This window comes from Aegilops tauschii, chromosome 4 (assembly GCF_002575655.3).
Source record: "Aegilops tauschii subsp. strangulata cultivar AL8/78 chromosome 4, Aet v6.0, whole genome shotgun sequence".
Lineage (NCBI taxonomy): Eukaryota > Viridiplantae > Streptophyta > Magnoliopsida > Poales > Poaceae > Aegilops > Aegilops tauschii.
In genome coordinates, this window is record NC_053038.3 from 366,540,457 (window position 1) to 366,548,901 (window position 8,445).

General features: G+C 49.9%; 1 pseudogene; it reads left to right on the forward strand.

Moving 5' to 3' along the window:
• The first annotated feature begins 1,708 nt into the window (after window positions 1-1,708).
• On the forward strand, window positions 1,709-3,261 carry LOC141021894 (uncharacterized; annotated as a pseudogene).
• The last annotated feature ends 5,184 nt before the right edge of the window (window positions 3,262-8,445 follow it).

Sequence of the window (8,445 nt, forward strand, 5' to 3'; positions counted from 1 at the left end):
GGTGTTATCTTATGTCCCACACCATTTGGTGATGATATGGAGCAAGAGCATGAAGCAACTTGTCCACGAGAAATCGCTTAGTCATGCTGAATCCATCTTGAGTCTTGTCACGTTCACATGACTCAATGTCGGCGGTGAGAGTCACGAGATGCTCAAGTAGTTGCTTGGGAGATTCACCTTTCTCCATACAAAAGTTTTGCAATTGACCCTTGGCAATTTCGTAGTGAGCAAGCCGGAGAGTGGAGGTACCGATCTTGGTCCTCACAATGCCATCCCATAATTCCTTGGCACTTGTGATATGTATGTATGGTCTCCTTTGCTTGTCAGTCATGCCTCTTCTTCTGCACATGGTTGTTGTGTCACTGAGATTCTTGTCATATACCTCTCTTGGAGTAAGATTCTTCGGGTCAACGGCTTGGTAGCCATACTCCAAGATCTCCAACATCTCATCATTTCCATATCTATGATGATCCTGCATAGCAACTCTCCACAAAGCAAAATCTATAGTGTCATCAAGTAAAGGAGGTTTTCCTTGAGGGTTATACTTAGGTTTCTCTATTTGAGGTCTTGCATAAAGCCAAGGAATACTGGAGTGTTCATTACTAGGAGGTTGTTGGCCAAGTGAAGGAGTAGGCACAACTGGCCTCGAGGTTGCACCACCAGATAGTGGTGCAAGCGTCGTGGTTAGTGTGGCTATCCTCATTTGGACCAAGGCCTCAAGAGAAGCATCGTGCTCCTCCTTTTTCTTAGCAAGAGCTCGTTCCAGATCCTCTGAAGTGAAGGACTTGGCTTCCGTGGAAGCCGCGCCCGTATTCTTTGGATCTGCAACAAGGGGAGTCCCATCAGGGTTCATCTCGTTCTAGGGCGGTTAAGCCACAAGAATAGAGCACAAGGCTCTGATACCAATTAACAGGATCGAGATGGACCTAGAGGGGGGGTGTCAATAGGTCCAATAAAAAAATTTAATTATTACTTAGCAATTTTAGGCAATAATGCGGAATATGAAGGTGAGCCTAACAATTGCAAGTAAGATGTTAGAGCATCTCCAGCCGCGCCCCCAACAGGCCACCCAGGCAAATTTTTAGCGCCGGTGGCCGAAAATCGGCCCAGTCGCGACCCCAGGACCTCGTTTAGCGCCGGTTTGGGTGAAATACAGAGCCGGCGATCCCGCCCTGAACCCAAGAGGCCGGGTCTCGCCTGGGCGCACCGGCACAAGCAAAAAGCGGCGTGGGGCCGCTCCGTCGGCGACTGAAGCCCTTTCCCGCCGTTTTCTCCCGCTTTCCCCCTAGGCTCCCCTCTCTTCTCCATTCCTCCCGCCAAACGCTCAGCTCCTCCCGCCAAGTGCTCGGCTCCTCCCACCAAATGCCCGCCATGCCGCCAAAGAAGTACATGATGCCGCGCGCCGCGACGGATCCCACAGCCGCCATAGCCCAGCTGAAGCAAAGGAAGCCGAGGCGCCGCTATCCAAGCCCCACGGCATGAGCAACGCCGAGTGGAAGGCGGGTGTGGAGCGCCGGGAGGCCGTCACTGCCGACAGGCGCAACATGGCCAAGAAGGCCAGGGAAAAAGCGGCGCACACTGCGGCGGCGGCGGAACAAGCGGAGGCGGCGCGCGCGGCGATGATGAATCCACCCAGTGGGCACCCGTACGCGGCCTGGAGCCAGCAAAGCGTCGGCTTTCCGGCAGGGTTCTCGTCGTCGCCGCACCCATGGAGCACGACTTCGCCGGGCTATGCCGATGGGGACGCCCATGGTGGCTTCAACCCCAAAATCACCTTCCCCCATGGGCGCCCTGTCCAGCGCACGCCCTCGCCCGCGTTCGCCGGCGTGCAGTACCCGCCATACACGTACTCGCCGCCGGACTATGCAGCCTCACCGACGCCACCTCTTCACCGCGTCCTCTACTCGCAAGCCGCATCCTCGACGCATCTCGGCAACGCCGACTCGACGGAGGCCGACATGGAGGACATCATCGCACCCGGCTCGGCTGCCGCCGCCGCTTCCCCCGGGTTCACTACCCAGGACGACTCGATTGACCTCGGCAACATGGACGACGAGCTCGACTACGGCGAGGAAGATCTGGAGGAGGAGGAAGGGGAGGAGGAGGAACCGGCGCCGACGAGGAAAGGCAAGAAGAAGAGGAAGAAGAAGGCGGCCAAGCCCGGCGAGCCACGCATCAAGTGGGCGTCCAAGGAAGAGGAGTGCCTCGCCGAAGTGTGGAAGGTCGTCTGCCTCGACCCGGTCACCGGCACGAACCAGAGCATCGAGACGTATTGGGACCGCATCAAGGCCGAGTTCGACGAGCGGAAGCTCGTCGACCCCTACTTCAAAAGCGTGCACATGAAGCGTGGGGCGAAGGCGATGGCGAACCATTGGGGGCTCATCCAAACGGCATGCAACAAATGGCATGGGATCGTCGAGGAGGTCGCGGCTCGCCCGGACAGCGGCACCAGCGTCGAGGATCAGGTATCTCATACTGTTGCCTTCCGCCATGCGTGCACACTTTCGCCTCTTGCGCGCCGCGCACGCTGACTGATGTTCTTTCGTTTCGGCAATGCTGCTACGCATGTTCGCCATGTTCCGTGATGACAACAGCGACGCAGAGTTTAAGTACCTCCACGTCTTCAGGCGGATCGACAGGTGCGAGAAATGGGCGGCCGTCCGGCGCACCCTCGCCAAAGCCAAAGAGACGTACAAGCCGGACGAGCCGACCGCGGGCGCGGCTGACCGGTGACCGGACGACAACAAAGGTGCCAAGAAGGTGAAATACGCCGAGTCAGCTGCCTCACGAGTGCAAGAGTCCATCGAACACTGCCTCGCCGACGCCAAGACCAGGGCCGCCCAGCGAGAAGAGAAAACTGAGGTGAGGTGGGCTGTTTTGATGATGAACATCGCCGTCAAACTCGACTTGCTCCGGACCAACGCCGCCGCGAAGCTCAAAGCTCAAGACGCGAAGAAGAGGACCAACGACCTCACCTTCTTGATGGGCGGCGCTGACATGCTCCAGAGCGGCGACGAGAAGCTCAAGGTGTGGTTCTTGGCGGAGCGCGGCCTCATCCTGAATCAGATACCGGCGACGCCGACGCCGACGCCGCTGCCCAGCCCGACGGCTGATGATGATGCCTTCGCGACGCCCAGCCCCACTGACTATGCCTCCGCGATGCCCGGCAGCACAGAAGCTACGCCGACCAGCCTGGAAGTTGTGCCGACTCCTTCCAGCCCGCGTACGCCGACGCCGCCGGAGGTTGAGCTCGACGTTTGATGTACTCCTTCTGCGTCCTTCCTTTTCTGTACGCCGAACTACTATGTGTCCTTTTATTTGATCGCCGAACTGTGGCACCTATTGCGATGATCATTTTTCTTTGAGCGGGAACGATGGAGTTCGAATATGGGGCGCCTTGGGGGGCGGCACCTGTGGGCGTGGCTGGGGAGAAACGAACCCCACGGGCCGATCTAGCGCCGGCTCGCCCCCAGGCCCCTCTTTTTTGGCGCCCTGGGGGGCTGAACGGCTGGAGATGCTCTTAAGTGCTAAGCAAGATAAACATGTAACACAAGTATGTGAGTAAACAAGCACAATAAGATATACGAAAGTCCTAAGAGACAAGTAACCACAAGTAGAGAGTTAGGGTTAGGAATAACCGCAACTCCGGGAGACGAGGATGTATGCCGATCTTCACTTCCTTGGAGGGAAGGTACGTCACCGTTAGAGAGGTGGATGTTACCACGAAGGCACACCAACGCCATAAAGGCTCACCCTATTCTCCCTTTGAGACAACACCACGGAGGCGTTTCTCAACCACTAGTGGTAGACCTTGGGGTGGTCTCCAAACCCTCACAAACTTTTCCGGGGATAATCACAATGGTCGATTCCTCTCCGAAAGACTCCTACCGCCTAGGAGTCTCCAACCTCCAAGAGTAACAAGAATGTTGGGAAATGCTCAAGAACTTGCTCAAATCACGAATTCCTTTGGTGAGAAGAAGGGGAAGGAGTGGATCTATCACTTGATTGGAGAACTTCTCTCAAATGTTCCCAAATCCCTTGGGGATCTGGGATTTGGTGTAGGGAGTCAAGAGAGGGAGTGAGATGTGTTCTTAGTAAGCTCAAAGTGAATGGTCAACCTTATCCCGTGGGAGGGAGGAGGCTATATATAGTGATAGTGTAAAACTGACCATTTGAGCAACACAATGTACTGGAGCTGTCGGACGCCCGGTGAATACCGGTCGTCTGGTGACTCAGATTGGACCGGATGTTCGGTGAGTACCGGTCGTCCGGTGACTCAGATTGGACCGGACATCCGGCCGAGCCGCCTGCCGTCCGGTCGCTGGAAATCCTACAAGGCCATAGAAGAGGCATGAGGCACACATCCAGCGGACGTCTGGAAGGCGCCGGTCGTCCGGTGGCCGGACGTCCGGTGAGGTCGGAAATCCGCTAATAAACATTCTGTTGGGGCAGAACCGGATATCTAGAGAAGGACGGTCGTCCGGTGACCGGTCGTCCAGTGGGACCGGACTTCCGCTAATTTATATTTTGTGGAGATGCACCGGACAAGCGGGGAGGGCCGGAAGCCCGGTCGGTGGTGAGAGGCCGAACGTCCATAGACAATCGGACGCCCGGTGATAGCTGAACCTACTAGCTTAGAATCATACCAGTAATTGTGGACAAGTTAGAGGAAGAATTGGAGATGACACAGAGATGATGTGTGAGGATATTTTGTGGGTTTGAGCAAGTTCTTTCACGAAATCCAACGATCCCCTCTTAATAGTGCAGGATCCCTATACTCAAGAACAAACCAAAAAAGTGCCGAAGCTCTGTCCTTTATCTCTGCTCTTGAGTGATATATATATATATATATATTTGTCCGTAGTCATGATCCACACACGGCCCTTGAGACATAATCCTGAGATATACTTGATAAACATGATTAGTCCCAAAATGCATGTTGTCATCAACATCAAAATACGATTAAGGGCATGATTGCACTTTCACATGCACATTACAAGTGTTGTTAGTTTTGTGTAGTTTCCCACACTTATATTATGTATATGCTGCTTTGTCTTAAATATATATGATTTGAACTGTGTCTCTATCTTGATTTGGCAACATAAACTAGAATGATATAGACCATACAGTGACCATAGTACATAGATATATGTTTGTTTCATGTTGTTATCCTATCCACTTTACTACGGAACTGGTTTACCAAAATGAGTTTCATATACAACATGTTAAACCTGTGATGTGTCTGCTTGTTTCTCTTTTAGAATGCCGACAAAATATTGGATAAGAGCACCCCATTATGCAATGCTAAAGGAAGTAATGTAGATAAGGTTCAAGATAGTGAGACATCCCTGTTGGTCTCCAAGAAAGCTGATAAAAACTATCTTGGAGATAGTGAGACAAGCCCAAAGTCTTGTCTTGATGTAGTGTTCGAGTTACTGGCCACTACTGCTGGCACAAGCTCTTCGAACTCGCTGCCTGAATCAGTTCGACTTCTTGAGTCTCAACTACAAGCTGAAAGACATTGATCAGCTGTGTTGCAACAAGAAGTCGAAGGACCGAGGAAGTCCCTGCAGAATTCAGGTGCACACTTTCTGGTGCAACAACAAGCGTTGGAGGATTTTAGCCCCAAACAAGAGAAAGATAATAAGCTTGCTAAGCTTATTGCCAGCATGGTGGATACCCAGGATAACGTTTCTTGAGCTCTTCTGAAGTTCTTTCAGTTATGGACTTGTTTTGTTGCCGTGTTTATTTGCACTGGTGGCCAATTTAGATGCCCAATGTATGTAATATGCTGCTTTGTTCCCTATATTTGCACTGGTGGTGAACTTTGATGCCCAGTGGATGTAATATGTGTAATAGCCGCAATAGCCTAGCATAAGTTGCTTGCTTATTTATTTCCTTATTGTCTTGTTTATTTGTTTGCTTGTACTCACTGCAGTTCTTTTTTTGCGGTTTGCTATTGGCCGCAATAACTTTTTTTTAGAACTAGGCCACAATAACCATGGGCAACATACGAACCGTTGTAACCATGGTCCTGCTACCTGTTGTAGTGACCATTGGCCTCCTACGGGCCGTAGGATCCATGGGCCTTCTATGGGCCCTAGAATCAATGGGCCTTCTATGGGCCGTATGATGGATTCGCCAAATATGGGTCGTACTATTCATGGACCAATAGCAGACCACAATATGGGCCGTAAACGGGCTAAAATGGTAATCGTCTGATTATGGGCCCGACCATAATGGGCCGTTACTAGGACGGTATGTATAACTGGTTTAATTCTATCGATAGGCATAACGGGTCGTTAATGGGCTGTATTAGATGACGCTATGAAAACGACCCAATGGATTAACGGGCCGATTGTAACCACGGTCTAAATTTGGCCCATCAGCTGAACAGGCCAGTAACAGACCATAAGTAATCGAGTTCTAGAAATGAGCCCAATAATAAATGGGCCCTTATAAGGCCGAAATATAACACGGGCTGGAAATGGCCCAACTAAACAATGGGTTATTAATGGGTATAAAGTAATATACTGTTCATTATGGGCCAGTTTCACCACGGGTCATTAAAGGGCCCAGAGTTACCAAGGGCCTCATATAGACCGAAAGAAACCATGGGCCATACATGGGCCTGAAGTTACAACGGGCTCGAATCATATTGGATGGCCCACATGATGCTACTGGGCCTAATTCGGATAGGCAATAACGGATCATGAGTTAGCGGGCTGTAAATGGGCTATATGTGAAGAGGCCGTTAACACGCTTTCCGTGGGCCGGCCCACTACCTGTTGACTAAGTCCAACGGGCCGGCCCGCTACCTTTTAACCAAGTCAAACAGGCTAGCCTTTTAACCTAAATGGGCCACTGTTGAGCAGAGCCACGTGTCGACGTATCATAGGCGCGTCCCCTCCATTCGCTGGATGACATCTGTCCCAACGCGGAGCTAACATGTGGTTCCTTCGGCCAATGAGAAGTTTACACATGGAAAGTCGCCATTGGTCGTTGCTGTTAACAGGTTATCAAATCCAAAACCGGACAGATAGCTTAACGGTGACCCGTTACAGTGGATGCCACGTGTCGGTTACCCTTGACGAAAACACTTCAATGTCGCGCCATTTATTGTCATGGAAGTGGACACTTCCGTGATGATAATTTGAGTATTGTCATGGAACACTTCTACGACAGCACATGATGACTATCTTGATTTTGTCATAAAATCGTCATGGATGTACATGCATGACAGAAAACGTGACCTACTGTGACAAACACATATCATCACGGAAGTGTTTTTTTGTAGTGATTGATGTCTACTACACAACTTATTCTTGTAGACTCGTGTTGGGCCTCCAAGCACAGAGTTTTGTAGGACAGTAGCAATTTTCCCTCAAGTGGATGACCTAAGGTTTTAACAATCCGTGGGAGGCATAGGATGAAGATGGTCTCTCTCAAAGAACCTTGCAACCAAATACAAGAAATCTCTTGTGTCCCCAACACACCAAATACAATGGCAAATTGGATAGGTGCACTAGTTCGGCGAAGAGATGGTGATACAAGTGTAGTATGGATAGTAGATATAGATTTTTGTAATCTGAAATATAAAAATAGCACGGTAGCAAGTGATAAAACGGAGCACAAACAGTATTGCAATTCTTGAAAACAAGGCCTAGGGTTCATACTTTCACTAGTGCAATCTCTCGACAATGCTAACATAATTGAATCATATAACAAACCCTCAACGTGCGACCAAGAATCACTCCAAAGTTTCTTATCTAGCGGAGGACATAAGATAAAATTGCTATAGGATACGAAACCACCTCAAAGTTATCTTTTTTGATCAATCTACTGAGCCATCCCTATAAGTGTCACAAACAACCCTAGAGTTCATACTAAAATAACACCATATGATACACACCAACCAACTCTAATGTCACCTAGATACTCCGATGTCACCACAAGTATCCGTGAGTTGATTATTCGATATGCATCAAACAACTTAAAATTCATAATATTCAATCCAACACAAAGAAATTCAAAAAGTGCCCCAAGATTTCTACTAGAGAAAGTAGGACGAAAACGTGCATCAACCCCTATGCATAGATAACCCCAATGTCACATCGGGAATCCACGAGTTGAGTGCCAAAACATACATCAAGTGAATCAATAGAACACCCCATTGTCACTAGGGTATCCACATGCAAGACATACATCAAGTGTTCTCAAATCCATAAAAGTATTCAATCCGATAAAGGTAAAAACTCAATTCATCACAACAAGATAGAGAGGGAGAAACACCATATGATCCAACTATATTAACAAAGCTCATGGTACATCAAGATCGTGCCAAATCAAGAACACGAGAGAGAGATCAAACACATAGCTACTAGTACATACCCTTAGCCCCGAGGATGAATGACTCCTTCCTCGTCATGGTGGCCGCCGGGATGA